The sequence below is a fragment of the Cucumis melo genome, chromosome 10 (assembly GCF_025177605.1).
Source record: "Cucumis melo cultivar AY chromosome 10, USDA_Cmelo_AY_1.0, whole genome shotgun sequence".
NCBI classification, from domain to species: domain Eukaryota; kingdom Viridiplantae; phylum Streptophyta; class Magnoliopsida; order Cucurbitales; family Cucurbitaceae; genus Cucumis; species Cucumis melo.
Genome location: NC_066866.1, coordinates 12,163,423 through 12,173,251, shown reverse-complemented (window position 1 = coordinate 12,173,251; position 9,829 = coordinate 12,163,423). Strand labels below are relative to the sequence as shown.

Here is a 9,829-nt window from a genome sequence, read left to right as displayed (position 1 = left end):
TTCTTCTCTGTAATTGATATCCTCTAAATAAATTTCTAGGGTGGTTGAGTTTTGGTTGGGAAAGTCTTAAATGTTTGTCTTGCCTTTGTAAGTAGGTCTCAGGTTGTTATGATGGTCACCTATCTAGACATTAATTATTAATTTTTTATGAATTTTGTTTTACCCCAAGTGTTTCAGGGTCAAGCAAATTTTTTTTTTGAGATTGGTCCAAACACTCACGGATAAAAAAAAAAAAAAAATACTCACGGATATAAAAAAAGAAAATTATAAAATTTATGTTGCTAGATTTCGGGGAAGGAGTAATGGAGCAAGTTAAAATTCATTTAAAGTTGAAAATATACAAGCATAGGAAATTTGAGGGAATAGGTTATACATCCATGCTTAATTCTAAGATTGCTTGCTTGATTTTAAAATTTGAAATTATTTTAACTATCGTGGGTACTTCTATTCTTTTAAAATTGGTACCATTTTACTTGATCTTTTATAAAATACCGTCACTCATCTATATTATGTAGGAAGAGAGTTTTTCTGTTCGTTTTCCACTTTTCATTTTAGAATTATAACATTTGTGATCCTTTTTCCTTTTAGTAATTATAACTATAACTAGTGATTACAACTATAACATTAGTAATAATCTGCTAATTTGAAAGCTTGTTTAATAAAAATTAAAAAAAAATGAAAATTGTAAAACCACGTGTTTGTTAATTAATTAATAATTAATATCTAAATATTAATTACATCTAGAGCATTCTATAACAAATTACCACCTTATGTTTTTTATTATGTTTTTTGTTCTAAGTAAAAATTACATTTTATTCCTTTTAATTCCAAAAGTCTTAGTTTTCCAGATTTTCATTCATTCTTTTGGAAAATGATTTTTATTAATTTTTTTATCGTTACAAAATCATCCACTAATTACATTAACTAGGTAGCTCATACCAACAATAAATAAAGAAATTTTTGCATATAAAGTATTTTCTCATTCTAGAAATTTAATTTACTATATAAAGTCCATTATACTAATTGAAAAATATCATTCTCTCAAGCGTGTGATGACGTACAATGATATAGAAATATAAAAATTTTTTAGACCACACCATTGGAACATCAAGTCTCGTACAAGCCAATCCATTGAGACAAAAACCAAAATAGAGGAATGGGGCACCAAAAGTCACTAGTTAGCAAATTTAACAGAGATTTTTGTATTAAAGTATTGTTCACTAAAGTAAGTATACAAAATTGTCATTAGAGTAATATCAAGAATAGCTTATTTAAAAAAATTTATTCGATAAATGGTGTGCAAAAGATTTTGTCATGGCAATGCCAATTAATTACTATTAATGGTAATTGCATTTTGACTACTTTTAGCAATTTGATTTGGAAATTGTCCTTGCCTTTGTGTTTATCACGTGAAGATGAAGGGGTGATTCTAGAGTTTATTTTTATTTTATTTCATATTATGGGTTGTCTTTGAAAAAAAAATAATTTATGGTTATTAGTATAAAAAAAGATTATTAGTAATATGTTAAAAAAAATTCCATAAATATAATAAACCATTAAAATATTTTTCTTCTTAGTAGGTTTGGAGTACTACGAAGGCTCCCGTAGAAGGAGCCCTTGTTCATTGACTTCCTTCTATTCCTTTCAATTCAAGAACCTCTTTCTTTTTTCTTTCTTCCGCGTAGTGCGATCTATTTTTGCTTCTTCTTCCTTTACCTTTCATCTCCTAGGACTGATTCTTATGGTAGGCTTTCCTTTTCCTTAGGCTGCTTAAACCTTCCCAAGAACATCGACCAGTGTGACGGCTTTCTCTTTCTCTGTCTTTTACCAGATTGAATCTCAAAGTTTATTTTCTAGAAATGACTTGTATATGTGAAGTAGCATAAATCGCTCAACTCAAATACGTAGAATCAGACTCCCAGAAAGCCCACTACTAGTTTGAGTGGAATTCATGAGTCCGGGAGTCCGACCTATCCTCTGAAAGTAGCGGGTTTGAAGTGAAAGGAAGAATCAGATGAAAGAAACTCCCCTTGTGAATTGAGGCGGCCTAACATGTGTAACAAACCCCATCAAATTAGTCATTTTTTAAGTATTTCAAGTTTGTCTTTCTGTCTTTTTTTCCCTCCTCACTGTGATTTCTTTCTATCATCTTTTTTTTTTTTACTGCAATTTTTTTTAATTGTCTTTCTTCTTTTCCTCTTCTTTTTTTTTTTACGTTATTTACACAAATCTAAACGACTGTGTGCAAAAAATAATCAAATCTAAACAATTGTGTACAAAAAAAATAGCAAAATTTAAACGATCGTGTAAAAAAAATAAATGATCGTGTACAAAGGAATTTAAAAAAAAAATCGTTTAGTCAAATCTTAATGATCGTGTACCAAATAATCTTGAAAAAATAACGATCGTGTAAACAAATCTAAACGATTGTGTACCAAAAGAATCTTGAAAATTTTCGTTTAGCCGAATCTAAGTGACCGTGTACCAAATTTTGAAAAAAAATTGTTTAGATTTGGCTACGATCAAATCTAAACGATCGTGTAACCGAATCTAAACGATCTTATAGCCAAATTAAACGATAGAATTAAAAAAAATAAATAATTTAGATTTGGCTATCCAAATCTAAATGACCAAATCTAAACAATCGTGTGTCAAACAATAGTCAGATCTAAACGATTGTGTACCAAATATATTACACGCGTTGTTGATGACATGGTTGACGAGATATTTTTTGTATTTTTCATTGTGGGCATGTGGGTTTTTTCCGTTTTCGAAATTATTTTACACAGTGTAAATATTTTGTCGCTTTGTCATATTTTTGGAAAGATAAAAAAAGACACACACATCCTTCCAACAAACTTTTTTTCCATTTAAAAATTAATTGTTATAATAATTTACTTTACTTTGTATTTGTACTATGTAGAAAATATTTTATGAAAAATATACTTTAATAAGAATATAATGAAAATTATAATATATTACAATACTTAATATATCTATTAAACAAATAATTTATTAGCACAATTTTTATAATATTTTTAACTCTAAACAATAAAGTAGCTTATAAATATATAAAGAAATAAATATTATCTCCTAATTTTCTAAAAGAAGTATATTTTAAATTTTTTAATAATATTTTAACATTTGACGTGCATAGCACGTGTTGTGTTACGTATATTAAAAAAAAACTAATAATAAAGAGAGTTCCTTACCATTAGAAAAATGTAGTGTATGATAATGTATGAGAAAACTTAGCCTTATCCTTTCCATGTCATTAACCAACACTCCCCATATTAATAGTCTTGAAAATTTGTAAAATACGTAACAAAATCAAGATCAATATTAGATGAAGAAGAAATGATGTTAGAGAGGTTCAACTGAATACAAGTTATTCAATCTTGCTCTAAAATTAAATAGAGAATTCAATTAAATGGAGAAAAAAATAACATTACACGAGATTTTGATACTGTGTTAAGATTTTGGAATTATTCATCTATCTTTTAAATGTGATTTTTATTTAGTTGGATGAAATTTTGTCTTTATGACATCACATTGAAGTTGTCCTCCGAACTAAATAATTTATCAATTATCTCTAGTGTTAAGATATATAACAATACATTTGACAAATAAAATTTATCTAACACTTACATACATGATACATAATAGTCCATCAACGTCCAGATCAATTAATATACTTCGACACATAACCAATATCCAGTCTGTAACTATTCTTTGACAAGTAGTAAAGTATTTTAAAGAAAATGTGATTTGATGTTTTTCTTTTATCGAGAGTTATTTTCTCTTTTATTCATGACAATAGTTTACTTGATAATTTTACAAGCGTTAAAATTATCACAGCTGGACATTTTTAAAACGTCGAGTAGCACCACTACTTTTATAGTAGTGGAAGCTGAAATTTCCTCGACATTTATAACCCAACTTAATTAAATAAGCCTCACTTGCATTTGAGCAATTTTCCCTTTTGTTTTAACGAAACTTCCTTCTTATATTCCACAAATCATCACCAACGTTACTCAATTTTGAATTTAATAGTTATGTATAGATTTACTCTCTTCTACTTCTACTAATAATTCACTTGCCATTGCTTATCAATATCACAAATATGAACAATATCGTTAACTAGTCAAAGTATACGGTAATGATATTAACTATTTGGATTAATTTCTCAGTTGCTCAGTTATATGTCCATTTTGATATATTTCAAAGTACTACTTTTAAATGTTAAAAAAAGTTATATAATTTTGGCAAGAGTAGCAACCAACACGCATCATCATATATAAATTAAAAAGTATTTAAAATAATAAAATTGTTGGAAAATCGAGACATACGCAGTAGAAGTAGATATCAAAAATTACTCTAGATTATCTAATTTAGAAGTTAACATACTTAATAAGCCCTAAGTAAAATAAATTACGTTCAAGAGAAATACATATTTTTGAAGCACTTCGATTCTCGATATCTCCTCATGAACACGAATCGGGACCACCACTAACGCTGACCCACTATTATTCAGATTTAGAATTGGGTTGTAGGACCCGTTAAGTGAAGGAAAAATGAGAGGGACATGGAATTAGGAGGAATGAACCAAAAAAATCGGTTAAGTGAGAGAGGTTATAAAATATCTTCAAAGTTTTGAATAATTTTTAAAAATTATCAAAAATCTTCAAAAGAATTTTCAAAAGCAATTTTATATAAAAATTACATGCAAAATGCATGAAAAATTTCACAAAAAATCAACAACTAATTCTCCACTTTAGCTTAATGAGCTATATGTTTATATCTTATGTAAACACTTTTCCCACTAAGTGTTAGTGGGATTATCCAACAAAATATTGGATTTTTCCAATAACTTTAGACCAAGGGCAATATGCTCATTTGACCAAGTAAGTCAAAGTCAAACTTTGAATTTTTCAATTCAAAAGTCAATATTTTGAATTTTTACCATTTTGTTCGTCTTGACTAATTTAGACCTCCCAAGCATGAATCCGCGTTCATTTTTTCAAAATTCAAATCATATTTGAATATAAAACTGGTCAAAGTTTGACTTTTCAAAGTCAAAAGTCAACATTTTGACTTTTTACAACTTTGACCATTTTCATTAATTCCAAGCTTTCGAATATTAATTCGTGTTCATATTTTTAGTATTTAAATCACATTTAAACATAAAGCTCTATAACCGACGGGTATATCACATATATTCGTCGATTTCTCTCTCTACCTAATGCTAACAATTCGAATTATTCCAACATATTGTTCTAAGGTAATTCCATATGAGCTAGCAGGGAAACCTAATGGACCTATAAATAATGGGTTCCAACAATTCGAGATTAGTTGGCTAAACCCTTTTAGATCGAGCTAATCAACATTCGTTAACTAACGGGTCATTCCATTAAAGTTCCGTAGTTGCATTCCCCTCACTATAGATATATTTCTGTCCATCTGATATAACCATGGTTAGTACGTTAATTCTTCATAGGTTGTTCGCAACCTTAGCTGGGTCAAAATACCGTTTTACTTTCGAGACTACATCTTGTTCCTTAAGTCCCACTAATCCACTATCGAACAATTGGTTTAAGGTCCAACCTATAAACCGAATTGCTCTTAGGCCAATGAGAAGGTGGGGTTCCTTGTTTAAGACTTGGATTCAATCCTTAAGGGAACAACCTATCTACTAACACTAAAACGGGTAGGAGTGAATTCCATCTTGCACTTTATGTCTCTAGCCATCCACCCGATCTTACTCCTAAAATGGGAGGCTTATTGGGCTAGCGCCGTTGAGTTGCCCTCACCTATGCAGATCTAAGGATAATACCGTTTAAACAGAAGTTAATAGTTAGATTAAGATTTAGATTAAGTTACCTAGGTCATAATAATCAAAATAGTCAATTTATAAAGTCAACGGTGTTATAACTTAAAAGTGACTATTACATAGAAATCCCCCACTCTCATGTCTCTACACAAACAATTCAAGATCAGTACATTGTTTATACTAACTATAGAGCAGGCCGCATCTATAGTGTTACCAAAATAAGGCGCCCAACCTTATTCACACACTATGATCATTTGGGCTATATACTCGAACTTGGTCTAAGTTTATGTCTCTACATAAAGTTCAAGTCTACACTAGATAACTTCGGGACTTTAGTTTATTGGATTCAAGATTATAGTAGTCTATTTTCACTAATAAGTCCTCAATAACCACTTTATTGAATAGAATTTAATTTTAAATACAAACTATGAGTTTTAGGACATAAATTCCAATAGAAACAATATTTTCACTAAACAATTAACATCTTTAAATTTGAACATGAATTTTAATCAATTAGTTTTAATGCTAATTAAGTGTAATGAGAATGATTAAAATCCACGTTAACTTATAAACATGTTGATGTCATATTTGCATTTGATGCACATATAATATGTATCTATCTATTTACATTCAATTGCTCATATTATATTAGCTTAACCTAAAGTTGATGGATTACAACATTAAGCCAAATGAGAAAAATGAAAAATAGAATCCTAAGCTATCAGGGAAAAAAAACACAATTTTGTTTATTGTGTATAATACTTGTAATTTGGTAAAAGGTTATTTAAGGATAAGGTCAACTAGAATTCTACAATTATATTTCATAGGATGCAACTCATATCAAAAAACTTTTATCAATCATTTTTCTATGTTTAGAATTGATCAACAACTTGAACACAAATATAGATAGAAAGGAACTCTCACCTTATCACTATTCATTCTATATAAATAAACACGTCGATTGAGGAAAATAAATAAATCAAAGACACAAGTTGTAGGATCAAAGATGTTTAAGCTTCAATGGCTTATTGCAACTCTAGCTTGCTTGACTTTCTACATAGGAGATAATGTTTCATATGATTCAAATGTGATAATTATAAATGAAGAACGACATATTATCTTTTCAGGCTCTATTCATTATCCATGCAGCACTGAAGCAATGTGACCTGATCTTATTCAGAAAACTAAAGATGGTGGACTTGATTCAATTGAGACATACATTTTTTGGGATAGTCACGAGCCCCAATGATGAAAATATGAATTTCCTAGACGTTTAGATTTTATTAAACTCTTCCAGCTTATCCAAGATGTTGGACTTTATGTTGTCATGAGAATTGGTCCTTACGTGTGTACCGAGTGGAAGTACAGAGGTTTTCCAGTGTGGTTGCACAATATAACACAAATCTAACTACGAACTAACAATCAAGTTTACAAGAATGAAATCCAAACTTTCACAACAAAGGTAGTAAATATGTGTAAACAAGCTAATCTCTTTGCATCACAAGGAGGGCCAATAATATTAGCTTAAATCGATAATGAGTATGGAAATGTGATGACACTAGCTTATGGAGATGCGATGACACTAGCTTATGGAGATGCAGGAAAAGCATATATCAAATGGTGTGCTCAAATGACTAGATCTCTCAATATTAGCGTTCTATGGATCATATGGCAACAAAGTGATGCCCTACAACCTATCATTAATACATACAATGGATTCTACTACGATAACTTTACTCCAAACAATCCTAAGAGCCCAAAAATGTTCACTGAAAATTGGGGGGATGGTTCAAAAAATGGAGCGACAAAGACCCTTACAAAATTGCAGAAGATGTAGCATTTTCTGCAGCAAGAGTTTTTCAATCTGGTGCCGTCTTCAACAATTATTACATGTATCACACCAACTTTGGAAGAACATCGGAAGGTCCATTTATCACTACATCTTACGATTACAATGCCCACTTGATGAATATGAGAACTTGAATCAACCTAAATGGGGACATCTCAAACAACTCCATGCATCAATCAAGTTAGGAGAGAAGATTCTCACTAACGGCGCATGCTCAGACCAAAACTTTGGTAGCTTTGTAACTTTAACAAAATTCTTTAACCCAATAATGTGGGAAAGGTTTTGCTTTATAAGTAACACTGATGGAAAAAATGATGCCGCCATAGATCTATAAGCAGATGGACAATATTTTGTATCAGCTTGGTTTGTGATCATTCTTGATGGTTGCAACAAGGAGGTTTACAACACTATAAAAGTAAATTCTCAGACATCTATGTTCATGAAGGAGCAAAATGAGAAGGAAAATACACAGCTCTCATGGGCTTGGGCTTTAGAACCTATGAAAGACACACTGCAAGAAAATGGTAAATTTGCAGCAAACCTTCTTTTGGAACAAAAAAGGGTCACAATTGATTTCAGCGACTACTTCTAGTACATGACGAAGGTTGACACAAATAAAACATCTTTACTTCAAAATGTAACTCTCCAAGTGAATACAAAGGGTCACGTGCTTCATGCTTTCGTTAATAAAAGATACATTGGGTCGCAATGGGGGAGTAATGACCAGAGTTTTGTGTTTGAGAAACCCATTCAACTAAAATCAGGAACCAACATAATAACTCTTTTGAGTGTCAAAGTTGGATTGAAGAACTATGATGCATTTTATGATATGGTGCCAATGGGAATCGATGGAGGTCCCATCTATCTAATTGGAGATAGAAATGTGACAACTGATTTGTCATCAAATTTATGGTATTATAAGGTTGGATTAAATGGAGAAATGAAGCAAATTTACAACTTGATGTTCTCACAGAGAACAAATTGGATTGTACTAAATAAAAAATCTATTGGAAGGCGAATGACATGGTACAAGACTAGCTTTAAGACACTTGCTGGAATTGATCAGTAGTCTTGGACATGCAAGGAATGTAAAAAGGCCAAGCTTGGGTAAATTGGCCAAGCATAGGTCGATTTTGGCCATCTTTCATTGCTGGTAATGATAGTTGCAGCGCAACATGTTACTACAGAAGTGCGTACAACCTTAGAAAATGTATGGGAAATTGTGGAAATTCTTCTCAAAGATGGTATCATGTTCCAAGATCATTTCTTTCAAGCAACATAAACACATTAATTTTATTTGAAGAACCTGGTGGAAATCCACAAGTGTCAGTTCAAATAATCAAAATAGGAACTATATGTGGAAATGTTAATGAAGGAAGCACCTTAGAGTTGTCTTGTCAGGGAGGACATGTCATCTCTGAAATCCAATTTGCTAGCTATGGAAATCCAGAAAATGTTTAAGCAAGATTCATGGGATGTGACAAAGAGTGCTCTTTTTGTGGAAAAAGCTTGCATAGGGATGGAAAGTTGTTTGATTGATGTATCTGCAAAGTCATTTGGATTAGGCAATGCTAGTTTATCTGCAAAATTGACAGCTCAAGCATTATGTGCACAAAATTGATTAATGGTGTAATTTATATGCATAAATATTAACTTTTAACAAACTATGTATCTCTATTTTCTTTCTTTTTCATAGTATGATTTCTTAATGACAAACGTATAAGAAACTATAAACTCCTTGTGGTCTATTGATGATAGACCATACTGAAAATATTGGTCTATCACTGATAGAAGTCCATCACTAAACTTTGCTATATATTTGAAAATTTTTAAAAATGTTGTTTTATACTTAAGCATTATTCTTAATTAAAAATATAGTCATTCATACCGAAATCCCCCTTGAAGGAAAATAGAGGAATGAATCTTTGATTGTAGAGTAAAACCCCTCATCATGACATCATCTTGCTTACTCTCTCTAACTCTCTCGGTAGCCAACCACTAAACACAAACTTTATTGCCACCAGCCTCATCTGGATGCTGCTCCGCTTTCGGTAAGGCCAACCCACTATCAATTTTTTTCTCTCTCACTTGAGACCTGACCATAGCCGCACGTCATAATCAGCCACCAATCGTCTCCAACCGCCATTTAC

The 9,829-nt window shown here is 31.1% G+C and overlaps 1 pseudogene; it reads left to right on the top strand.

Annotated features, from left to right (window-relative positions):
* The first annotated feature begins 6,836 nt into the window (after positions 1-6,836).
* On the top strand, positions 6,837-9,300 carry LOC103496777 (beta-galactosidase 7-like; annotated as a pseudogene).
* The last annotated feature ends 529 nt before the right edge of the window (positions 9,301-9,829 follow it).